Below are 27,286 nucleotides of genomic sequence, written 5' to 3'. Positions count from 1 at the left end.
CTACTGGCCGACCGAGGTGACCGAGCGGTTCTAGGCGCTACAGTCTGGAACCGCGCAACCGCTACTGTCGTAGGTTCGAATCCTGCCTCGGGCATGGATGTGTGTGATGTCCTTAGGTTAGTTAGGTTTAAGTAGTTCTAAGTTCCAGGGGACTGATGACCTAAGAAGTTGTCCCATAGTGCTCAGAGCCATTTGAAGTGCTCCTACTGTCATTCGAAATCCAACCCCAAACCATAACTCCAAATGTAGGTCCAGTGCGTCTAGAACTCAATTTGGTTGCGGACCTTCAACTGGCTTCCTTCTAACCAATACGCGTTCATCACTGGCACCGAGGCAGAAAACACAACAGACCTCTATCCCCGCACCCCCACCCCTTTTCAATGAGTTCTCGCTCGACACCACTGAAGTCGCAAATGGCGTTGGTTTGGGGTCAGAGTAATTCACGTTACATAGCGTCCAGCTCGAAGCTATCATTGAAGTATCCGATTTGTAACAGTTCTTTGTGACTCTGTGATGCCAACTGCTGGTTCCAAACTTCATCTGTGATGGTTGGCATCGGGTCACAGCGCTGTACCCGTACTTTCACCATATCCCACACATTTTCGATTGGCGACAAATCCGGTGATTTGGCTGACATTCTGTCACATCAAAAAGTCACGTGTTTGTACAGCAACATGTGATCGTGCATTGTCTTGCTGAAAAATGGCGTCATGGGTGTTGTACAGAAAGGATGTGGCCACGGGTCGCAGTATGTCATTAACGTAGGTCACACGCACCAACTGTGATTTGTAGTTGTACTCAATAGCACCTCACACCATAAGACTTGAGCTGGAGCTATATGACTTGTGCAAATGCAGTCACTGTGACCCTGCTGCCCTGTCTGCAGCGAACCAGAATGCAGCCATCATTTTCGAACAAACAGAACCTGGATTCGTCCAAAAACGCTATCTGATACCTTTCCTGTCACCAGTGCTGTCGTTCCATACATCACTGCCGTCCAGCATGTTTCTGCGCATTCGTCAAAGGTAGGCGGAGGAATGGAAGACGTGTGTGTAACCCATGATATAACAAACGGATTGTCACCACTGATAGTTTACGATGTGTTACACTGTTCCGCTGTTGCGCCAGAGCCGAGGAGGATGCAGATCTGTCCTGCAGTGCCTTTCAGATGAGGTGTCGATCTTCTCTGTGGCTGGACTGCGTGGTGCGTCCGGACCCGTCTCATCGTATTCTACGGCCTTCCGTGAACCATTCTACACACACCCGTTGCATTGCCGAAATACTTCGTCCACACGAGCAGCAATTTCCCGCACCGATGCATCACATTCTCTCATACCAATAATGCGTCCCCTTTCAAACTCACTGATTCGACGGTACGGTTAGTGCGTCTGCGAGGCATCCTGCACGTCTCCACAAATCACCTCTGATTCAGTACCTTCGGTTTATAGCGGCAACGAGAGCCGCAAGCACATTTTACCGGAAGGTGCTGTTGCGCCGCAATATTGATGCTGACCTTGAACCCGACTGCCGACATGATTCAAATGCTAATCATTTCTGTAGAATACAGTAATTCACATGTCCTGTGAATATGAACGTTCTATCTCTAGTTGTTCAAGGTGTTCTCCTTTTCTAAACACGAGTCTATTGAAGGATACTAAACTTGTCACCTGTGGAAATACTGAACATATATAATTATCAACATTAATCAAGGTACGTTTAGTAAATTCCTTGATACTTATTGAGTCATAATTCACGTTCCAGGAACTTTATCAACATGAGATACAGGGAAGCGTGAAAGCTGACAGGATGGTTGCATCCTGCAACGCGGTCCTTGTGATTCACGAGGACTTTTATAAAACGGAATTTAATGTACAACGCAGCCAGAATACCCAACCATCCCGCACGCTGAGCTTCTTTATAGCACGTTAGACTAACTCCCTGATTTTTCAATCAGACGCAGCATTTCACTGCAGAGACAGTCATTCGCCGATAAATGGTTTCAGCAAAGTTTTTCGGGTTTCTTTGGCAGATACCCTATGCAGTCTTGATATCTGTTGGATTACAAAACAGGAAATTTGTGATAAGGTCTTATGGGACCAAACTGCAGAGGTCATCGGTCCCTAAGCCTACACACTACTTAATCTAACTTAAACTAACTTACGCTACGGACAGCACCCCGCGCGGCTGTTGGATTACAGGCGCTAAGGACGTTCACATTGACAGAGATTCAGTGACAGGTGGACGACGAAGGCATTGAATTGCTTTCTACAAAAAGAGATCTTTAGTCAGAGTTAACAAACATGATTTATTCAATTTAATTTGCTTCGCGTCTGACAGACTATAAGCATAAATGCCACCTAGACCAGTAACTTTTATAGGAATTCAATTAATTTTTTAATTTATCAGCCGGAATTCAGTTACACAGATATTGCTTAAATATTCTGGTTAGATACAGTCTAATATTCAGAGCTCACTCGTAATGAGGTATTTCGAACAGAGTGACCTCCATGTCAACCAGCACGGATTCCGAAAACATCGCTTACCAAAACCCGTACTCGGGCTTTTCACACATGACATCCTGAAAACCATTGATCAAAGCAAACAAGCAAATATAGTATTTCTTTTCGTCCGTAAAGCATTTGACCCAGAAAGACACCATCGCTTGTAAACGAAGGTACGAACGCATTGGGTATCCAAGCAAATATGTGACTGAACTGAAAATTCTTGGTGATCAAAGTGGAACTCAGCTGACAGTAGTAGAATTATAGTGCGTCAATGGTACGCCTCTTGTAGAACAAAGCATCATGAACGTTTATTTAACTTGTCTTTGCTGTAAAAGGAGCGAGCACTATATTACTGGTGATATAACATCATACTTTCGGAGAAATATCATACACACACTTCCGACGATAGCAAAGGACGATAAGTGAGGGAACTATCGCACAATCAGCTTAACAACGCATGTCGCAAAGCTGATAACGAGAATAATATACAGAAGGCTGAAAAATAAAACTGAGAATACGTTAGATGGCAATTAGTTTAGCTTCAGAAAAGCGAACAATTAGTTTCACACCCGAGAGGTGGTTCTAAAGTTGCATTTGATAACAGAAGCAAGATCGAAGAAGAACTGAGACACGCTCATAGAATTTTTCGACCTAGAGAAAGCGCTGGACAATGTAAATTGCGGCAAGATGTTCGAAATTCTGATAAAAACAGCAGTAAGCTGCAGGGCAAGATGGGTAATATACCGTGCGTACAGGAACCCAGAAGGAACAACATACTGGATAACCAAGAACGAAATGCTCGGATTACAAATATGTAAGAAAGGGATGCAGCCTTTCGCCTTTTCAATCTAAATATCAAAGAGGCAATGACGGAAATAAAAGGAAGGTTCAAGGGTGGGATAAAATCCAGGGTGAAAGGATATCAGTTATGAGATCCACTGATGACATGCTGTCCTCAGTAGAAGTGAAGAAGAATTACAGGAGCTGTTGAATGGAATGAACGGTCTAATCGCTACAGAAAATGGATTGAGAGTAAAGCTTACACACTACTTAACCTAAATTATCCTAAGGACAAACACACACACACACCCGTGCCCAAGGGAGGACTCGAACCTCCGCCGGGACCAGCCGCACAGTCCATTACTGCAGCGCCTAAACCGTTCGGCTAATCCCGATTGAGAGTAAACCAGAAGAAGATGAAAGTAATGAGAAGCAGTAGAAATGAGAATAGAGTGAAATATAACATCAAAATAGATGCTCACGACGCAGAGGCAGCTAAGGAATTCTGCTACCTTGGAAGCAAAACAACCCACGATGGACGAAACAAGGAGAGCATAAAAAGCAGACTAGAACAGACAAAGAGGGCATTCCTGGCCAGAGAATTCTACTGGTATCAAACATAGGCCTTAATTTTGGGAAGAAATTTCTGATAATGTACGTTTGGACTACAGCATTGTATGGCAGTGGAACATGGATAGTAGGAAGACCGGAACAGAAGAGAATGGAAGCGTTTGAGGAGTGCTGCTACAGAACAATACTGAAAATTAGATGGACTGATAAGATAAAGAATAAAGAGGTTCTCCGCAGAATCGACGAAGGAAGGAACATATGGGAAACAATGACAAGAAAAATGGACAGGATGGTAGTAAACGCTTTAAGATATCAGAGAACAGCTTTCGTGGTACTATAGAGAGGGGAAGACAGAGATTGGAATACATCCAGCAATTAATTGAGGAAGTCGTGTGCAAGTGCTACTCTGATATGAAGAGGTCGGCGCAGGAGGAGAATACGTGGAGGGACGCATCAAACCAGTCGGACGACTGATGACCAAAAGAAGAAAAAAACTATAAAATTTCTAAATAATGCAAAGACCGGTAAAGTGTTTTAAATGTACAGAAATGTAAAAACACGCACTTCACGAAACCAAAAAAATATGGCTACATAACCATGAGTGATAGTTGGTATCAGTCAACTGATATCCGTACCTGTATTAACAGTTTGTTGTGATATGAAATGGAATAATTACGTGGCATCCGTCGCACATAAAGCTGATGGTTTGCAGAGGAGAATGGTTACAAAATACTCACGCTAGCCATCCCAGGATATTTCTGACGTGCGTAAGGACCATGCCAAATAGCACTGGCGGTGGATACTGATCATATACAAGGAATGGCAGCACAGAAGGTTAGAAATTTGAAACATGGGAGAGAGAGCCACGGAGAACATGATGTGGCAGACGCTTGCAGATTGACGCCAACTACCCCTGCTTAAAATGTTTTAAGAAGTAGCTGACCCGTGCGAATGCGAGGGATCTATTGTACATATTGGTGTATCTTTTCGTAACTGGCGAGAACCTGTTTCCATGTCCCCCAGGGGGCAGCCGGCACAACGCGGGCTTAGCAGATCAGCCGCGCTCGGCGGTTCAGTCACATGCTGCAGTCAGTTATGCCTTTATAACTGGTGATGGGCTAGGCGTGGTACACTGCCGTATTACTCTTCTTCGTGACCGAGTGGGAAAGTTCTTATTGCGCCTTTCTACTTCCGGTGCGTTTCCTGCTGTCCACGCCTGACTGTTAACTTGGTAAAGCGTCATGGGACGGAAGTTTGCCTGAGTAGATAAAGCCTTTCACAGGACATCGAAGACTATGGATCAGTTGCTCTTGGACATTGGAAGAGGAAAATTGTTATCTGAGAATTTCATATTAAACTTGTTTCTTTAATCGCCTCGGATCCCATCCGAAATTTGCTCTAAAATTTATCTTTCCTTCTTGTCGTGATTAATATCTTACCTTTGTGTTCATGAATATCATTTGAATGTTATTGTGAGTGATGACGTTTTATCTAAATTTGCTCTGTACGGCTTAAATTCGTCTGGTTAGATTGCTGACGACTGAGTTCCGTGTTTAACGTTTTTAACTTGTTAGCTCAGCTGGTGACCCTTAGCAGCCATTTTTTCTTGAGTTATTCTGACATTTCAGAGACCGTCAAAACAAAATACATAGTTTAACAGCACTTATTTACAGTTACCTTTTATTCATAATTTTCTTCAACTTTTTAAGAGTTTTCAGAGTATATCTGGAATATTAAACTATATGTTGTTTAACCAATTGTCTGGCATTTCCCGTGTTTTTTTAAGCCATATGTTACTAATTGCCTAAATTGGTTTTAATGATTTAAGTGCTCTTTTTAATTGTGTTTCTCTCTGTGTTATAGTTCTGCATCATTTGTTATCCTGCCTAACGTAAAGATTGTTGTTACTATTTCCAGGCTCCAGCTGGCTTGAAAGATGCAATGAATTTTCATGTTGGCTGTTGTAATGCTTATGTCAACGCTAGTGAGCCTGATTTTTACATATATCCGTCTATTTTACTCGAGTATTAACCTAATAATGTTTCTTTCATTACACTTAAGTAAAAGTTCTTCAAAGTCCTTCATTGCTTATTAATTTCACAAATACTGTTTAGCAAATGAAGTGAACAAATATAATTCTGTTCATTTGGTAAATGTTGATATCTGTGTTCAAGAAGAAAAATGTTTTAGCAAATTCTGTGTTGAGAAACTTTGTTATTTTGCAGAATGACAAGTTAATTTCACTTAATAAAATTGTTTATCCGGCCGCGGTGGCCGAGCAGTTCTAGGCGCTTCAGTCCGGAACCGCGCAACTGCTACGGGCATGGATGTGTGTGATGTCCTTAGGTTAGTTAGGTTTAAGTAGTTCTAAGTTCTAGGGAACTGATGACCTCAGCTGTTAAGTCCCATAGTGCTCAGAGCCATTTGAACCATTTGAATAAAATTGTTTGCGCAAATATCGTGGTTAAGAATTGTGTTTATTCATGGTCTAGCACCTTACCACTCTGCCTGCCTGCTCCCTATCACTAGGATTAAGTGGAAAATCTAGGAATTTACTTCAACCCCGTATGCAACATCAATTAATTACGTGAACTCAAAGTGTGAGGGGAGGGTCCTGGCAAAATGTCACCAAATCTCAATTAAAAAGGGAGGAGCAATGAAAATCTCACATCAACATTTTAATTCAGAGAATCTGCACTAACATAATAGACGGTTTTAAAATGCCTTTCTGAATTGAAATGAATGCTTTACAAGTGGGCAGGCCAGACATTAACTGACTTGCAACAAAGGCCGTACAAGTGTCAGGTTTCATTCGGGGGTTAGCTGCGATGCCGGTCAATATCACTGCGTGTCAGTCGATGAGTCAGACACGATATTCTGCAAGCATAGAATACTGTTGTTACTGTGTTCAACATTTTTACAATGTGTATGTCAAGTGGCATGCCAATAGGCCGAAACACACATGAGAGCAAGAAGTTAGCCGTTTGTGGAAGTACGCTAAGCTGAAATTCACCGAGAACAGTTCTGTGAGTGGTCACATAAATCAAGAGATTGAAAAACTGCGAACTCATAAGATTCAAAGGAAGGTACAAGGAATGTTGTTCTTTTAATAAATACAATAACCAGCCACTTTATTACGCATTTTTATTTAAGCTAATATGCATTTCGGGCTTTCACCTATCTTTAGTACCATAATACGTATTTGAGTCTTTAGTCAATACATAGTCACAACGTCGACAACAAACTGGATGTTGCAGATTCCCTGAGCAAAATAACAGTTTTTCTTAGCTACTATGCTTGTATAATAACGATGAATTGCTATTTAGGTGTACTTACTTTCTACTCTGCTTGTTGTTAGTTCTGATTGCCGTCCTTATGGGTATGGAATAAACATTTCTTTACTGCATTTTGTACAAAAACAGCCCAGTACTCGCTATGTTGGCGACTGACACCGTTGTTTACATCCGAAAGAACATCTCTGATGAAAGATTACATTTTTCCTACAGGTTCTGCCATAGTGAAAGTTAGTTATACTTTGCTTACATTTCCGATATGACTAAAAAAGAACTGAAATTGTACATGTTACCTCGAACTGCGGGCAAGCGCATCTAAACATCGTCATTTATATATGAAGGCAAAAGACAACGCTCTGGCTGTAGAAAGCTTATTAAACCACGACCAGTTCGACGCCAGTTTTGGCTCATCCTCAGGTGATATAAATTGCGTCTACAACATTATTTTCGCTTTTCCGTAGCCTATCCCCGTCCTTCAAGTCACTGACAAATTAAAACCGGCTAGAAGTCTTAACTAGTACCCGTGGTCTAAGGGCAAGTCCGGCTTTCGCCGCCGTACAGTGCGGACGTGTTGTTGTTTCCGCCTGCGGAGCGCGCGCGCTCGCTGTTGTTTACATTTCCGCGGCCGTCACTTACGTGTCGCTTACGTGCACTAGAACCATGGCCAACCGTTTTAGAAAATCGACATTACGATTCACCTTCTGCAACGACTACGCACGACTAAAGGCTTTGGAAGTGGAACGCTTCCTACGCGACGTTGCTAAGATCCCAGCTTCCGACATCTTGGGCATCCATTTGTCCATATTAAGCAGTACGGTGTACGTCAAAGTCGTCAGTGACGCGGTATGCGAAAGAATACTTCGTGACACCAACCATGATTACGCTTTTGCCACGCCGACGGCAACGTCGGAGCGGTCACTGTCGACCACGCCGGCTTAGGAATGCGCACCATACGAGTTTTCGAACACCCGTTCGAGCTCCCGGCGGAAGACGTTATCGCGGCTTTCCGCCCATATGGCACTGTACATGGCCACACTGCCGAACGCTGGGCGCAATTCCAAACGTACCCCGTTCTTAACGGTGTACGGCAGATCACCATCGATCTCCATCGCCACGTGCCATCTTACCTGCAAATTAGCGGGTGCCGCGCGGTTGTCATATACGACGGCCAACCCAAGACCTGTTCCGGGTGCGGCAAAGAAGGTCACCTCAGATCTGAGTGTCTTCCACGACGAATCACCCAATTGCCAGCCGCTACCGTGGCACCTCCGTCTCCGACGACGGTTTTACCGATCACCTACGCATCGGCGCTCTCTTCTCCTCCCACCGGCCGCCGCCTGTCGGACCATGTACCGGTGACCCTTCCAGCTGCTACGGATACCGCCGGGGCCGGCACGTCGCGCTCAAAGCCTGGCGCTACTCCGGCGCCACTACCAACAGCGACGACTTCCGACCCCCACCCGCCCGACCGTATGGACGCCCCTTCACTTGACGTTCCCGCGACGACCTTCCTCTCAGAGCGACGCGACTCCCTTCCGTCTTCCGACACGGAGGGACGAACCCGCAAACAACGTTCACCTAAGAGACGCAAAAGAAGGCGCCGTACGGTCTCGGAACGAGACGGATCACCTCCCCCTGCTGCTCCAGAGGCCGTCCGACCCGACGAGGCCTCGGAGAACCTGCACGACGATACGAATGACGACAACATGACGCCGACTGTGGCTGTGTCGATGCCTACTCTACTGGCTCGCCCAGGTGCTCCTGAACCAATGGACTCCACAGTTGCGACTGCCGCCGAGACGTCCTCCGCCCCTACGACCGACGTGGAACGTACGACCATCACAACGACAGCGCCTTCAATGATGTGGAGTGAGGACGTCGATGAGGACCCGGACCACACGCTGGGGACAGAGTTACCCCAGACGGAAGCATCGTTACGCCACTGATAACATTGTCAGGTGGCGTACGGCACGACACGCCGTTGCCTCGCCCCTCTTCATCCTCCACCGGTGGAGTTCCCCTCCACGGCGGGGTACGGCTCCAAACCTACCGAATAGCGACGATCAACACTAACACCATTAGCTCACCCGTGAAACTTCAACTGCTGCGAGAGATGATATGGGCGTCGGACGTCGATATCGCACTACTACAGGAAGTACACTTGGCCACACTTCCAGACGTCGCGGGATATAACACTTATCCTTCTCCTGGTGACCACCTGGGACGCGGCGTCGCCATCTACGCCAGAGAAGGCATTCCAGTGACCGATATCACATACCTTCCATCTGCCAGGGGCATGGCCATCACCGTCATGGGGACGCGTATCGTCAACATTTACGCTCCGTCAGACTCCACCCGCAGACGCGACAGGGCACTCTTCTATTCAGAAGAAATCGCTCCTTTGTTTCTTGGACGCTGCGACCATTACTTGCTTGGGGGTGATTTTAATTGTGTCTTGCACCCCAAAGATCAAGTGCCCCACAACAACACCTGTCAAGAACTGCGTCTTGTCGTCCGCGATCTGTTGCTCCGCGACACTTGGGAAGTTCGGCACGGCGACGCGCCTGGATATACTTACCAGACGAGTCACTCCGCGAGCCGCCTTGATAGGATTTACGTCTCTCGTGAACTCACACCTGCAGTCCAAGGTGCAGAACTTTGGCCCCTGGCCTTTTCGGACCACTGTGCCTACATCTGCAACATTCTCTTCCCCAAGCAAGTGGCCTGGCGTAGTCGTGCACCGTGGAAGCTAAACACCACCCACCTTCATGATCCCGAATGTCTTCAACGTGTTACCGAGACATGGGCCACCTGTGAACGTCGCTTACCTACATACTGCACGACCTTGACCTGGTGGCTGGAATGTGCCAAACCTGTCATTCGACGTACTTTGATTCAGTATGGAAAGGAAGTAGCTGCGTGGCGCCGGCACACTATCGACTATTTCTACGCCGTTCTCCGCGACCTGGACGCCCAACCGCCCACCCCCGACACCCAGAGAGAACGCAGCAGGATTAAGGCGCAAATTATAACGTTGACACGCCGTAGACTGCAGGGGGCTATAGTGCGCACCCGATGTCAAGATTCGGCGGAACAAGAACATCCCACCACGCATCATATCGCCTCCGATAGGAAACATCGACGACAACAACTCATCACCGAGATCAACACCCGTCACGGCCAGCACGTTACTTGCCAAGCTGAAATCGTCAGTGCCTTTGTCGACCACTACCGCACAATGTACCAGGACGAGACTACCGACAACCACGCTGAGGAGTCTGTGTTACCACACGTAACTCGCACCCTCACCAACGACGAAGCGGACGAGATGATGGAGCCAATTACGCGTGACGAAGTCCATGATGCAATCAAAAAAGGCGCTCTGAACAAGTCACCTGGTGTCGACGGATTGCCGATAGAATTTTATCGCGCTTTCCTCACACTAATGGCGTCACGGTGGAGAACGATGTTTCATGAACTGCTGACGATGGGGAACGCCGTACCGCCGTCCTTCGTCACGGGAATTATTATACCCATCCACAAACCGACACCAGGTGTGACGACAGCACATTACCGTCCCCTGACTCTGCTTAACGCAGACTATAAAATTTTTACACGCCTACTGGCAACGCGATGCCGCAAGGTCCTGCCTAGCATTCTATCCCCGGAACAGACAACTCCGGGCGGCTCAGTTAATATACAAACGGCCACAGGAGAATGTCGCGATTTAATTGCACTGGCAGCGGCATGCAGACTCCGCGCCGCAGTGGTTGCCATTGATTTTGACAGCGCATTCGACAAAGTGCGGCATCCTTTTCTGTTCACAGTGATGAACCGCATGGGTTTTCCACCAGCCTTTATCGACGTTATCCGGCGCCTGTACGGCACCGCCGAATCGCTGATTCAGGTTAATGGCCGTGTGGCGGGACCAGTGGCGATCCGGCGTTCCGTACGGCAAGGCTGCCCACTTTCGACCCTACTCTATGCCATAAGCCTGGAGCCACTCATCGGGAGTCTGACGAGCCACCTTTCTGGTCTCACTTTGCGACAGCACAGTTTTCGATGTCGTGCGTATGCGGACGACCTCCTCCTCTTGATCCGCTCACGGAGTGAAACACACACGGTACTTGATTTGATATCAGCGTACGGCACTGCAGCGGGCAGTAACATGAATGTGGCTAAATCTGCGGCGATGCCCATTGGACGCGGCCTCTCACACGACGACTTAGCACCTCTCCCGTGTGTACAAAAACTACGATACCTTGGTATCATTTTCACCTCCACCGTGTGCCGCTCCGCTGCCATCAATTTTCGACGTGCACTCCAAACTATCCGCACGACGGTGCGACAAAATCTTCTCCGACGACTCGATTCTTCACAACGTGTCCAATACCTCAATCAACATGTGGCGTCCAGAATGGTCCACATCGCACAGGTCCTCCCGCTGCCATCAACAATTGGACGCAGCCTCCAGGCTGCCTTCGGATACTTCCTTACGGCCGGTACGCTCTTTAAGGTCCGCTACGACACGCTCACCCTTCCCACGCGAGCGGGAGGCCTCGGCCTTGTCAATGTGCGACTCCGAGCGGCGTCCTTGTACATGTCCACCATGCACAAGCAGTGGCACGGGGGCACCTCTCTTACGCGCAGATTGCTGGAAATTCTTGTGCCCGCGACTATAACACCACCAGTACCAGTCGGACACATCACGCACCATCTGACGCACATTTCTGATTTCATCGTCGACTTCAGTTATGCTCACACACACTTACCGACCACGCGTTCTCCACGACCTAAAGATTTTTACACCCACTGCTTCGTTCCATATCCAGCAACAATATCGAACTCAGACATCCGTCCAAGCGGTGGCCCACGGTTTGGCGTCATATCCACCAGCCTTTTCTTCCCTCCAACGTCCGGGCAACATGGTAACACGTCGCAAATGAAAAATTCGCCACAAATCATCGCCTTCACGCCATCGTACTAATGGACTCACCACTTTGTTCCATTTGCCACCTCGTGGATGACGATGTCCATCAACTGACTTGTGCTGCCACCAGTGTCGTCTGGAAACTAGCCCGACAGTTCGTTGCCTGTTACCTCCGCGTTCCGCCGGACTCGATTGACCCATGGACTTTTATCCATCCTGAGAATACTTATTTCCCCGCCGCCAAAAATCATGCGATTGTATGGGTCAAGGGATGGACGATCACCTACATGTATAACGATGGCGACAAATCACGCCTTGATTTCTGGCAGTACTTACAAACCGCCCACAGTCAAGTCGAACACCGACCGCGCTACCGCGCCTTCTTCGCCAATTACCTACATGCGATCTTTACGTCACCCCCGCTCAGTTGGATGGTGACACACGCCGACAACATTCCCGCCCCCCCTGCTGACATCTGAGACTCCCCGCGCTACTTTCTATATTGTAACCCACAGTGGAGCAGGCGCATAGACACGCGCCTCCTTTCTTTTATGCAATATACCAGAACACACTGGTTTTCCCTCACTCCACTGTATATTTCTTCACACCTCTTAGCTTACATCAGTATTATTATTCTTTTTTTCCTACACCTTGTTCATAAAAACAAAAAAAAATTGCTCGCCTTGTACAAGTATAATGTCTTGTGTTATTTTCGCCGGAAGGATGGCATTTCTGTTGTATTTCAGTTCGTACCAATAGGGATCTTTTGTTAATTTCCCTGTTCCTGGTAAAAAAAAGGGGGGGTAGCGTCTTTGATTCATAATCAAAAATGTCTCCGGTCCCGGGTTCGATCCCCGCCACTGCCTAAATTTTGATAAATAATCAGCATTAGCGGCCGAAGACTTCCGGCATAAGAAGTCAGCCTCATTCTGCCGACGGCCTTGTCAAAGAGGGCGGAGGAGCGGATAGAGGTTCAGGGCACTCTCTTGTCCTAGGGGTGGGAAATTGCCCCTAAAGGCGGAAGAATCAGCAATGATCAACGGCATGAGGATGCAGAAGGCAATGGAAACCACTGCATTAAAGACACGTAACGTGTATCCACAGGACATGTGGCCTGTAATTGAAGAAGTGTCATGATGATCTCTCCATTGGCAAAAGATTCCGGAATAGTCCTCCATTCGGATCTCCGGGAGGGGACTGCCAAGGGGGAGGTTACCATGAGAAAAAGATTGAATAATCTACGAAAGGATAACGTTCTACGAGTCGGGGCGTGGAATGTCAGAAGCTTGAACGTGGTAGGGAAACTAGAAAATCTGAAAAGGGAAATGCAAAGGCTCAATCTAGATATAGTAGGGGGCAGTGAAGTGAAGTGGAAGGAAGACAAGGATTTCTGGTCAGATGAGTATCGGGTAATATCAACAGCAGCAGAAAACGGTATAACAGGTGTAGGATTCGTTATGAATAGGAAGGTAGGGCAGAGGGTGTGTTACTGTGAACAGTTCAATGACCGGGTTGTTCTAATCAGAATCGACAGCAGACCAACACCGACAACGATAGTTCAGGCATACATGCCGACGCCGCAAGCTGAAGATGAACAGATAGAGAAAGTGTATGAGGATATTGTGGGTAATGCAGTATGTAAAGGGGGACAAAAATCTAATAGTCATGGGCGACTGGAATGCAGTTGTAGGGGAAGGAGTAGAAGAAAAGGTTACAGGAGAATATGGACTTGGGACAAGGAATGAAAGAGGACTAATTGAGTTCTGTAACAAGTTTCAGGTAGTAATACCGAATACCCTATTCAAGAATCACAAGAGGAGGAGGTATACTTGGAAAAGGCCGGGAGATACGGGAAGATTTCAATTAGATTACATCAGACAGAGATTCCGAAATCAGATACTGGATTGTAAGGCGTACCCAGGAACAGATATAGACTCAGATCACAATATAGTAGTGATGAAGAGTAGGCTGAAGTTCAAGACGTTAGTCAGGAAGAATCAATACGCAAAGAAGTGGGATACGGAAGTACTAAGGAATGACGAGATACGTTTGAAGTTCTCTAACGCTATAGATACAGCAATAAGGAATAGCGCATTAGGCAATACAGTTGAAGAGGAATGGACATCTCTAAAAAGGGCCATCACAGAAGTTGGGAAGGAAAACATAGGTACAAAGAAGGTAGCTGCGAAGAAACCATGGGTAACAGAAGAAATACTTCAGTTGATTGATGAAAGGAGGAAGTACAAACATGTTCCGGGAAAATCAGGACTACAGAAATACAAGTCGCTGAGGAATGAAATAAATAGGAAGTCCAGGGTAACTAAGACGAAATGGCTGCAGGAAAAATGTGAAGACATCGAAAAAGATATGATTGTCGGAAGGACAGACTCAGCATACAGGAAAGTCAAAACAACCTTTGGTGACATTAAAAGCAACGGAGGTAACATTAAGAGTGCAACGGGAATTCCACTGTTAAATACAGAGGAGAGAGCAGATAGGTGGAAAGAATACATTGAAAGCCTCTATGAGGGTGAAGATTTGTCTGATGTGATAGAAGAAGAAACAGGAGTCGATTTAGAAAAGATAGGGGATCCAGTATTAGAATCGGAATTTAAAAAAAGAGCTTTGGAGGACTTACGGTCAAATAAGGCGGAAGGGATAGATAACATTCCATCACAATTTCTAAAATCATTGGGGGAAGTGGCAACAAAACGACTATTCACGTTGGTGTGTAGAATATATGAGTTTGGCGATATACCATCTGACTTTCGGAAAAGCATCATCCACACAATTCCGAAGACGGCAAGAGCTGACAAGTGCGAGAATTATTGCACAATCAGCTTAACAGCTAATGCATCGAAGCTGCTTACAAGAATAATATACAGAAGAATGGAAAAGAAAATTGAGAATGCGCTAGGTGACGATCAGTTTGGATTTAGGAAAAGTAAAGGGACGAGAGAGGCAATTCTGACGTTACGGCTAATAATGGAAGCAAGGCTAAAGAAAAATCAAGACACTTTCATAGGATTTGTCGACCTGGAAAAAGCGTTCGACAATATAAAATGGTGCAACCTGTTCGAGATTCTGAAAAAAGTAAGGGTAAGCTATAGGCAGAGACGGGTCATATACAATATGTACAACAACCAAGAGGGAATAATAAGAGTGGACGACCAAGAACGAAGTGCTCGTGTTAAGAAGGGTGTAAGACAAGGCTGTAGCCTTTCGCCCCTACTCTTCAATCTGTACATCGAGGAAGCAATGATGGAAATAAAAGAAAGGTTCAGGAGTGGAATTAAAATACAAGGTGAAAGGCTATCAATGATACGATTCGCTGATGACATTGCTATCCTGAGTGAAAGTGAAGAAGAATTAAATGATCTGCTGAACGGAATGAACAGTCTAATGAGTACACAGTATGGTTTGAGGGTTAATCGGAGAAAGACGAAGGTAATGAGAAGTAGTAGAAATGAGAACAGCGAGAAACTTAACATCAGGATTGATGGTCATGAAGTCAATGAAGTTAAGGAATTCTGCTACCTAGGCAGTAAAATAACCAATGACGGAAGGAGCAAGGAGGACATCAAAATCAGACTCGCTATGGCAAAAAAGGTATTTCTGGCCAAGAGAAGTCTACTAATATCAAATACCGGCCTTAATTTGAGGAAGAAATTTCTGAGGATGTACGTCTGGAGTACAGCATTGTATGGTAGTGAAACATGGACTGTGGGAAAACCGGAACAGAAGAGAATCGAAGCATTTGAGATGTGGTGCTATAGCCGAATGTTGAAAATTAGGTGGACTGATAAGGTAAGGAATGATGAGGTTCTACGCAGAATCGGAGAGGAAAGGAATATGTGGAAAACACTGATAAGGAGAAGGGACAGGATGATAGGACATCTGCTAAGACACGAGGGAATGACTTCCATGGTACTAGAGGGAGCTGTAGAGGGCAAAAACTGTAGAGGAAGACAGAGATTGGAATACGTCAAGCAAATAATTGAGGACGTAGGTTGCAAGTGCTACTCTGAGATGAAGAGGTTTACACAGGAAAGGAATTCGTGGCGGGCCGCATCAAACCAGTCAGTAGACTGATGACCAAAAAAAAAAAAAAAAAGAAGTGTTGGGTATAGTGCAATAGCTAGTGCAGTGTTCCTACGACTTCGCCAGCATCGCTTGCAGCTGATATTATGGGGCACCCATATTTTTATCAATTTGACAAACGCTTCTGGCGGGCTTGAATTTACCAGCGACACGAAGGACGGGAAGAGGCATAAAAAGAATGAGAACTGAAATTGTTTAACATGAATGTGCTGAACTCTCTATATAAAACTCTGTAACATCCCCACAAAATTCCATTCACATTTTAGTGTAACATCAAAACAGAAAAATTGCTAAACCTCTCAACAGTAAAAATATAATTATGTCGTTCACATTCAGTGTAATGTCCCAACCATAAAATAAATTCAGTAACCTGGTGATAATACAGTGTAACTAATCTCTCAATTAAATTGTCGCTCACTTATAATTTTTCAATAATTGACTGTGCATTTAACCTGGTAAATTTTGGTCATCAGCAGTGCTGCGTCATGGCCCTGAAAGATCATTCTGAATAAAAAAAAAAAGAAAAATTCTTACCTCAATGAAATCGCCGGATAACGCATATATATCTGCTCTTACAATAAATTTTTCTGGCACAGCCCTGTGCAATGCTGGCCGATAGATCTATCATTTATGAAAGGAAACAACTGGTTTTTCTTTTGCAATAATCGGGATGATCATGGATTCGAGAAATTAGTAAATTCTTTAAATTGAAATGAATGGTTGTTAAAAGTTACTTTTTATGAGAAAGATTATTATTAGGACTTTTTTAAAACATTTACATGGGATTTGAGATAACATTACTAGATATGCGGGAGGCTGCTTTTTACCTTATACAATAATGCTCAGGCTCCGGCATCGCTGCACCACGACCGGCCCAGCCAACACGTTACACCAGACCAGACTGCTCGCTAGCAACTTGCTGCTACTGCTACACTGTTCCTACTGCAGTCAACGCTGCTCTCTGGTCTGTGATTCTCTTATACCTTACATATCGCAGGCAGCGCGTGAGCAATACATCGAAATTACATCTGCTCGGACCTCTTACAACTCCTTAACTAAATAAGTGGCTTTAGATTATATGGTATATTATAAACAATAAAACTAATATAGTACATTTTATACAGGAGAATTAATATTACCTTAATTTTTTTCCTCTGACAATGTTGTCTTTCATCTGCAAAGTAAGTAAAGGTTCAGTGACATTTAATGTATATAGTGCACCAATAAAAGGTCAGTTTTTTAGGGATCCGTCAGATCAGGTAATACTATATTCGTGGAGCATTTCTTCCGTCCTCTGTCTGTCTGTTTGCCCATCCAAATACTAGTCGGTGTTGGCATGTTTAAAATAATGTTTTTAATCACGTATTGAAAACACTTTTCAAACACTTTATCAATGAAACATGGTTTTATTAAAGTGTTTTCATCAATGTTTGAAGGAAATTTTTAAAAATCATTTTTACGTATTTTTACCCGATTATTTAGGGGGAAATTGGGGTGGGGCGGGCCATCACATCTCACCAAGGGCCCAGAGTCCATATTTTAAACAAAAATCCTCACATAATTAATGGAGATCCCTCTATGTACCACTGCGAAGACAATGATTACAGCAGGCAAAGATGCTTTCAAGTAGTCATTCTTGCCACAATCCACGCCCGAACTGAATTAGAAGAACAGTGGTTTGCGAAGTATGGATATAGATGTAGATGCAACGTAGAATGAGAAATCCATTTAAAGTTTGGAATGACATACGCCCGGTTCACATAATCAACAGTGCCACAGCAGCTTCATCAGCAGTGTCCGAAGCGACGACTTACCGGCCCTGGGGGTGACCGCGCCGTGCAGCTACCGGCGGGAGCGCTGCTTCCCATCTTGGATGGGCGGCGAGGCGGCAGCGGCGCCATCGCGGGGCTCTGCGGCCGGCGCGCAAGCCAACACGCGCCATTCTTCTCCTCCTCTATTCCGCTCGAACCACATACTTTATTATTCCTATTCTTGCGGAGCAAGTTTCGTTAGTGGCTGCGCCCGGCCGGGTGGGGAGATCTTCATTGCCGGAAAGTTGTTAAAGATTTGTTACCTAATTAGCCGGGAACACCACCCGTGAGGAGCAACGGGGAGCGGGGAATGAGGGCGCCACGAGAGGAGGGGGGGAGGGGAGGGGGTGTTGCAGCGGAGGGAGAAGCCGTGAGCTCCCGGACTGCTGAAGCAATTAAAGGAAATGTTTAATTTATGCAAATGAGTTTAGAATCACGAGACTTTGTTAACTAGGTTGAAAAGGGTGGAGCAAGAAGAGGAGGAGGAGGAGGAGGGGGAACAGGACACGGCGCGACGAGGGGTTGCGGGGTGTGGGGGAGGTGGTCGGAAAGGTGGGACAGACGCAGAGGTATTAGGGCCTCCAGGAGGTGGCGAATTAGCCTCTGTTTACTGCGCCGCGCGTACAGCGTCTGCTCCGTCCTAAAATTCCCTTTGTCGCGCTCGTCTCTCAGAGCGACGTTGCGAAAGAATCGACAACACGCCCCCCCTCTACTCTTTGCTAATTTCGTTGGGAGGGAACGCCACCCATCTTGTCAAGTTTGCATAGGGACCGATGCGGCCGGTGGATCTGCGTGCGAGTCAAGTTTAGTCTTCTTCCTGATACAAGCTGTTTCCCTGATTCTTGTCAAAATCTATAGCCAAGAACGGTATGATTCGATCAATTGTGTGTTGAGCGAGATGGAGAGTGGCTATCACTACAGAAAATTTTTGTTCTGCTGCAACTGCCACACTAGGGAATGACAAATAGCCTTTCTTTTACGAATGTGCAATCCGACGTCTCTGGAAAATTTTGTTCTGCTGCAACTGTCACACTAGGGAATGACAAATAGCCTTTCTTTTACGAATATGCAATCCGAAATCTCCGGAAAATTTTTCCATCTCAAATTAAACAACACTGCCGCTAAATGTTTGCTTTTGTAATGTAGCTCACTAAGGGACAAGTGGTAAAAACTCTAGACGATGATGATATTGGTTTGTGGAGCGCTAAACATCGTGGTCATCAGCGCCCGTACAAGTTCCAATCTTTCCATTTCCAGTCTCACCACTACCCGAACGATGATGAGGACAACACAACCACCCAGTCCCCACTGGGAATCAAACACGGTACCCTGTGATCTGCATGCAGCAATGCTAGCCACTACACCAAGAGCTGCGGACTCTAGACGAGTGGATCTAGCTATGAATGCTGATGGACGAAACAGTTGTGACCACTTGCTCAATAGCTTGCTGGTCTAATACATCAAAAAAAAGTTTCCCATAACTCCTGAAGACAGACGTTGACTGTGGACATTGAATCACAGACGCAGTCCCTTTGACTGTTCAGAGATGTCACTAAACCCGGCCCAAAGATGTAAACAACCATGCATGAGCAGTGCCTATTGGACGGAAGAGGGGGGGGGGACTAGGAAGGAGGTACACGGCTCGTCTGTAGTTCAACCATGCCTAGACGGCGGGTCGATCGCGTCCGAATTGTTACTTTGTGCCAGGAAGGGCTCTCAACAAGGGAAGTGTCCAGGCGTCTCGGAATTAACCAAAGTGATGTTGTTCGGACATGGAGGAGATACAGAGAGACAGGAACTATCGATGACATGCCTCGCTCAGGTCGCCCAGGGTCTACTACCGCAGTGGATAACCGACCTAGTGTTCGACCTGTTGATTTCTTATGAATCATTAGATATTTCTACTTAAATGTCAATTAATTACATTATCATAGAACAATAAATATACTTTTTGTTATTAACGTCATATTAGTACGGAAAAGGATATTCCTCTGGATTATGATTACACAATACATTTGAAAAAAGGAAAAATCTTAAATATTTCACAATAAGGTTGCATAAAAATTTGCGTTACTGTAAATTAACCAGGTTTTAATAACGGTGTACTTTAAAACGTTACTGTGTGTGTAGTGTATTATTGTGGGTCTTTTATTTTTCATAACAGCTTTCTATTTAAACCTTCATATGCTGAAATGACGAGTGACTTGATTGAGAGTTGGTTGAGGTGACGAAGAAAAATTTCGTCGCCATGGAACGGCGGCAGACGGGGACTGTCAGGAACAGCTCTCGCCCCCCGTATGCAAGTATTAGGTCCGGATGGACCTTCTGTGATTCACCGACGGCTGCTGGCTGCGACTTTCATTCTCCCTTCCTCTCAGGCAGGAGCACTTGCTTTTCTGTGGATCGCGGCCCGTTATGGATGGATGGCAGCTCGATGTAGGTGGTCATGAAAAAGAACGAAGTACATGTTGTAATAGCTGTATTTGTAGATACTAGTTTATCGCCCTTTAAGGTAAGTTGTTTTATTAGGCAGGTGCCGAGTCCTGAATCTTGCCGTTCTTTCATAATATTTCACTGTACGCGGAGTATTTGTAGATACTAGCTTATCGCCCTTTAAGGTAAGTTGTTTTATTAGGCAGGTGCCGAGTCCTGAATCTTGCCGTTCTTTCATAATATTTCACTGTACGCGGAGCGCGCTTAATAGCCGTTGCCTGCGAAGTCTCTCTACAGGCGGTTCGGCTAACATTAGCTGGCTTCTCACGGCGCTGCGTAAACTTTTTCAACAATGGTTCAGACGACGCTAGCGGCGACTGGCGAGGAAATGTTCATGCCAATGCAAGAACGTTGACTCAATGTTCCGACAACGCACACGAAGCATAGTCTTTAACAAGTCTATCAGATTTTCAGTTCCCGGACGGATTCTGTCCTATTGATCTCACTTGTTTTCGGTTTTGGTTGCAGTAAAGCACAAAATTCAGAGATCACTTTCTGTCTGGTAGCAGTTTATGGTCACTGAATGAAGCATTTCACACGCAGTGGTGTATGGGGAAATGTCACCACTTGTCATATCTGACGTGATATCACTGTTCTTTAAATAAGATTATTTTACACACAGTTCGTTGTGACAACCTTCGGTTTTTATATATGTTCCAGTAAATCACAACACTGTTCAGTGAAAAATACGATGACACTTTATTTCAAAAGTCTCAATCAACGTATTCACCGTGGACAAAAAAATGGTTCAAATGGCTCTGAGCACTATGGGACTCAACTGCTGAGCTCATTAGTCCCCTAGAACTTAGAACTACTTAAACCTAACTAACCTAAGGACATCACAAACATCCATGCCCGAGGCAGGATTCGAACCTGCGACCGTAGCGGTCTTGCGGTTCCAGACTGCAGCGCCTTTAACCGCACGGCCACTTCGGCCGGCCGTGGACAAGTTTTATAATTACAATATCTAAGCATTCTTTCAAACATAGTTCTGTGAAAGTTCATTGCTGTGTACATTTATTTATAGTTGCGTTGGAGGTCCATATACTGAATTTCACAGTAACGGCCACTGACCAGAAGATCATCATTACTGTCCATAAAGAATTACAATGAAAATAGAAGTATAAACTACCCAAAATTCAGTTACTCGTAATCATTTACATATTCACAGGAAAGAAAGCATAACTTCTTTTCTCATTCAAATGATACTCGTTGCTCGGCCAGGTAGAGAAAATCTCGCTATTCTGTGTCCTACTTACGATTTTAAAATTGCAACGAAATTTAGCCAAAAGGCTACCACATATACATCAGAAGGATGTGCAATCTAATGGTTTAAGCAAGGTAACAACACGTTTGATTCTCTAGAGACTGTCTGTCTCAGTGTTTTGTAACATACATTGCAAATAACACATTAGCACAAAAATCGAAATTATATCGTAAATAATTGCAAAAATGGAATTTACTATTCATCAAGCGATTCAAAGTTTGTGTTTACTCATTGACTTTGTAAAGAAAGTCCAAAAAGTTTTTTCAACTTTATGACATGACTAGTTATTCATATCCTTCGAAGCAATAAATAACGTTGGAAAAAAGTTCTGTTTCAAAAATTATCCTCTGTTATTGAAAGAAGTTATCTACTTAACTAATTCAGAAGGAAAAACTTATAAGCTAAATACTAAAAAAAAAAATCGCATTTGTTATACATACATCATGAAATCTATACACAGGTCACATATATATGGTAAGGTTGTTCACATACAAATACTTGCAATCCTTAAATAAAGGTCATTACTTCAAGTGGGCAAGTAGCACTTTGTCTACTAATGTTTGATCATTCATAATACTTTTTTAAATCTACCTGGTTGTACAGTCCCTTGACTTTGTCACTGTACGGTATTTTCAATAAATAGCTTCCTTCATGAGGAATTTCTGCTATTACGAAAAGTCTAATGTATAGTCTCTGCCATTTTTTATTCAGTTTCTTAAAGAGTGATGATTTACGATGATTCTTAACTAGAACTTTCTCACCAATTTGGAATTCGATAACACTGTGCACACACGAATCGTAATATTTCTTACGTTGTATGGCATGTTTTTGTAAGTTTTTCAAAGCTTGACTAATTTTATCTTCATAAGATACCCTTGGATGGTGAATTATTGGTAAAGGTTTTATCCAGTTCTCGTCTCTATGTTCACTAAGCATTAATTCATGTGGCGTAAAATGTGTCGATGAGTGTGGTATGTGATTATATATTTGCTCAAAGGGTTTTACGTACTCTATCCATTTCGCCTGTTGATGAGGGACCTAGGTTCTTATATATCTGTTAAATTCTTGGAAAATTCTTTACATTGGGTTGGGTTGTGGGTGGTGAAGGATATAAGGGTATGGTTAATTCCGTTTTCCAGTAGAAAGACGTAAAATATATGGCATTATCAGAAACTATGGTGTTGGGTTTGCCAACATTGGGAATGTAATCATTTGCTATTTTTCTGCTGATCATCTTCGAGGTTGAAGTTCGAACATGATACAGTTTTAAATATTTTGAATAACTATCATATAAAGCAATAAGATATTTAACACCTCCCCTACCAGTTGGCAGAGGGCCTGTAACTTCGAGCGAGACGGTTTGTAATGGTTTAGTTGGTAGGATGGGTTGCAATAACATCTGATTTCAAATGTTGCTTGGTGTGCACTTTTGACGTGTAGTACATTTTTTTCGAAACGTCCAAGGCAACACGATGTAATTTTGGGTAATAACAATAAATCTGGAGTTTTCTCGCACACTTTTCGGCTCCGTAATGTCCTCAGATGTGAGTACACCAAATTAGATCTACTATATGACTGTCGGGTATACAGATACACCAGTTATTAGAATTTTCATCATTGCAGTGATAAAAGAAGTCATTTTGTACAGAGAAGTGGTTATTGAAATCATTATTTGGAGTTTGTTGAAAAGTTAGCAGTATCTCTCCCCACTAGGGGTCGGAATCCTGTAATGTTCTTATATTTTTACATAGATGGAGAAACCGGTTTTGATAACGTTTCGCGTCTATTTTTAAGATTCTAAATTCCTCAGCTTTTTCAATCCAGTTGGAAAATTCAGTGAGGCCTTGTGGGAGTCTTGACAAAGCACCTGTAATCACGTTTTCGTTGCCCTTAACATACTCCTGTAAAACTAGTGCCCACCGTGCGAGTCATGCGTGTAACAATCTACATAATAGCAGAAAGCTAAGGGCCTGATAGTCGCAATATATTCGTATACGTTTCCCGTATTCGTGAAACTTCTTTAAGACCCATAAAACAGCAAGAGTCTCAAGTTCAGTTACCATGTATGCCCTTTCGCATGCTGACGAAGTTCTGCTCGCAAATGCAATTATTTTTATATCGGTCTTTTCTTCGGTTTTAGAGGTTTGGAACAGACACGACCCCAAACCGCAAAAAGAAGCGTCAGTTGCAAAGCAAAAATCCTGAAGCAATTCCGGATGATACAATAACTTTGCATTTACAAGTGCTGCTTTTATCTTCTCGAATGCAGTTTGACTTTGATCATTCCAGATCCTAGCATTATGCTTCCGTAGAAATGATAAAAGATTTTCATCGTTCAATAATTGATTGGGTATGAAACGTCAGAAAAACGAAACGGCTCCGAGAAAAGATTTTAGCTGTTTTTTGGTTGTTGGCACAGCGAGGCGTTCAATAGCATCTATTTTCCTGGCTCAGGTATTATTCCTTCGGGCGAGATAATGAGCCCGAGAAATTTTATCTGCGACCTCCCAAATTTGGATTTGGCTAGGTTGACAGTTATTCCTGCTTCGTTGAATTTTCGGAAAATTGTCTGCAGTATATCAAAATGTTCATCCCACGTAACAGTGGCGATTAACAAATCGTCTACATACGCTCCTTCGCGAGTAGCGCTGGGCCCAGAACCTTGTCTAACGCTGTAATGAAATCTCCCGCGCAGACGTTCAAGCCAAAGGGCAGAACGCGGAACTGATAACTGCGTCCGCAAAAATGAATCCTATGTATTTTCTTGACTTTTCAATCAATAGGATTTGCCAGTACGATAATCAGAGGTCAAGGCTTGAGAGGAAATAAGTGCCTTGAAAACGTTGCCAAAGTTCTTCTAAATTTTCCGGTCTGGTTTGGACTGGTATGATAATTTTGTTTATGTTCCGGGCATCAAGCACTAACCTTACCTTTCCCCCCGGTTTGGATATCGTTAAAAGGGAACTAGAATATGGGGAGTCCGATGCTTCGATCATTCCCCAGTCTAACAACTTACGTATTTACGTCTTTACAGCTTCCTTTTTACTCCACGGCACGGCATATGATGTCCTACAAAAAGTTTCGTACGGGGAACCTCCATATTATACACAAAATCCTTTATGATGCCAGGTTTATTAGTAAATATTGGCATATAATTTTCAACGAGATTTGCAAGTCCTACCTTCTGTGTTTGGTTCAGATAGGTCGACTCTAATACTTTTGCTGCAATTGATGCTGAATTGTTAACCACTGCTGCGTTATTATCTTCCGAGTGCAGAAATTCTGATGTCTCGAAATTCTTAGAAAGGTGGAGTATTCTTGGGACAACCAATTTAACAATAACATTACGACAATATTTGTTATTTACATTTGGAGTCCTAATTAACCGTAGTAGAATTATTTTGCCTTTGTCTGTAACCACGCATTTTCCCGCAGGTAGATCAATCTTTGCAGTTCTACCGCGTAGAAAATCCCATCCCAGGATGTAAGGAACCGATAAATATTTAATTAGTAAGAAGTGGCACGTACGTTGCTCGTCTTGTACATAAAGATCGGCCTGCACCTGTTGCATAACCATCTGTGTGGCAGCGCCTAACGCGCCAGAAACTCGGCAATTTTGCACGGGCAATATAGGGAATCTCTTTATGCGATTAATTTCGTCGAACAAGGTCTGATTTATGACACTTGTAGTGGCACCAGTGTCAATGACTGCTTCCACACTAACACCATTAATAGTCACCATAATTGCAGCTTGTCATGTTTACAGACATTAGCTTTTTCTAATAATTCATTCCTGATGTCGGCACCGTCGTTGTAACGTAGTGCTTTCAGGTTGATTGTGGGGTTGCCTCCACTTATAGATCCGACCACACTCGGGAGACCGTTCAGAACGGTCGGCCCTAGTTTGACTGTTGCTGTTGGCCGAATTGTTCTACGACTTCGCATACTCGCGCTGCAGTAGAACGACTACTGTCAGTATAATTTTCACTGTTCGTGTTTGGAACGACGGGCACAGCTTGCATTATATTCGGCGTCTGGTTACCGAACCATAAAATTGGTTGCTGGTTTGACCACTGAATGCCATTATTACTATTCGGATATTGGTTCTTGTTCCGTTCATTTGTGTTTGACAGATTCGGAGGATTTTTGTTGTTGCTCCATTGATTTCCATTCCGCCTTTTCCACGGTGCCTTTTTATCGTGGTTAGCATCTCCGAACTTGCGCTTATGATTCGTACCGTTTCCCGAGTTACTATCGCCATAATTCCGTTTACTGGCTACGTAACCGGTATTCGCATAATTCAAAGCATGGTTTGGATTATTATTGTAACCAGGCACATTCGTTTTGTCGCATTGACCTTTTCTGAGCTGATTACGTTCACTCTGTTTATTACTACTCGGATTATCAACACTGTGACAATTGTTTCAGTTATTCATGAATGATTGGTAGGACTTTGCGTATTCTTGGATTAGGTCTAAGGAGTCGATCACCGAAAGGAAATGCTCCAAATCTTCATCTGGTACATTTATTAACTTCTCCCTAAGGTTGATCGTAATTTTGTCTTTAATATGCCTGGTACTTCTTTGTGTGAGATAGGCTCGGACCAGTGTCTCGTTTTCGCAATGTATCGTTCAAAATGCTTGTGCAAGCTCCCTTTTTTCGGATTGTACAGTTCCAGGGTATAAACTTCTTTGCGCAAACGTTCTTGGATTCCTGTGGACCAATATTATGCAAGGAAAGCTTTCTCGAATTCAGCGATCGTATTACATAATTCGGCTGTTTCGCTGGCCCATAGTGACATGTGTGACGTCACGAACTAATTTTTTTTAATATTCAGACCAGTATCTGGGTAAGACATTCCTGAATGCTTGTATAAGTACAATTGGATGAATGGACTTCTTGTCCTCGGCAAATGTTTGAAAATGGCGATGCTTGAGTAGACTTTGCTCAATTTTTGCTGAATTCATTATACGTTCGTCTTCGTAATTACATTTTGCTAGTGACATGTCGGACGTTTGGAAAATTCTGTCATTCCCGAATGTCGTCTTTCGTACATTGTCGTCGTTTGGCGGTTGCATAGGAAAATTCATTTCCGTTCTGCTGTCCGTCGAAACGGCTTTCTCCAAATTTAGGACACGAGAGTTCATTTCCCGCCTCCACATAGGCATTTCTTCGTTTGGTTCTTATTGTTCGCCTCGCGCATTGTGAATTCGCTTGTACTGCTGAACATATTTCTTCCCGCATGCGCTGCACAGCGTTGTCGACGGCTACATTAATTTTTGTATCAAGATCCGTCTCTGTAGCGGTTGTTGTTGTTGTGGTCTTCAGTCCTGAGACTGGTTTGATGCAGCTCTCCATGCTACTCTATCCTGTGCAAGCTTCTTCATCTCCCAGTAACTACTGCAACCTACATCCTTCTGAATATGCTTAGTGTATTCATCTCTTGGTCTCCCTCTACGATTGTTACCCTCCACGCTGCCCTCCAATACTAAATTGGTGATCCCTTGATGCCTCAGAATATGTCCTACCAACCGATC

Source organism: Schistocerca piceifrons, chromosome 3 (assembly GCF_021461385.2).
Source record: "Schistocerca piceifrons isolate TAMUIC-IGC-003096 chromosome 3, iqSchPice1.1, whole genome shotgun sequence".
NCBI lineage: Eukaryota > Metazoa > Arthropoda > Insecta > Orthoptera > Acrididae > Schistocerca > Schistocerca piceifrons.
This window is presented reverse-complemented; position numbering follows the sequence as displayed.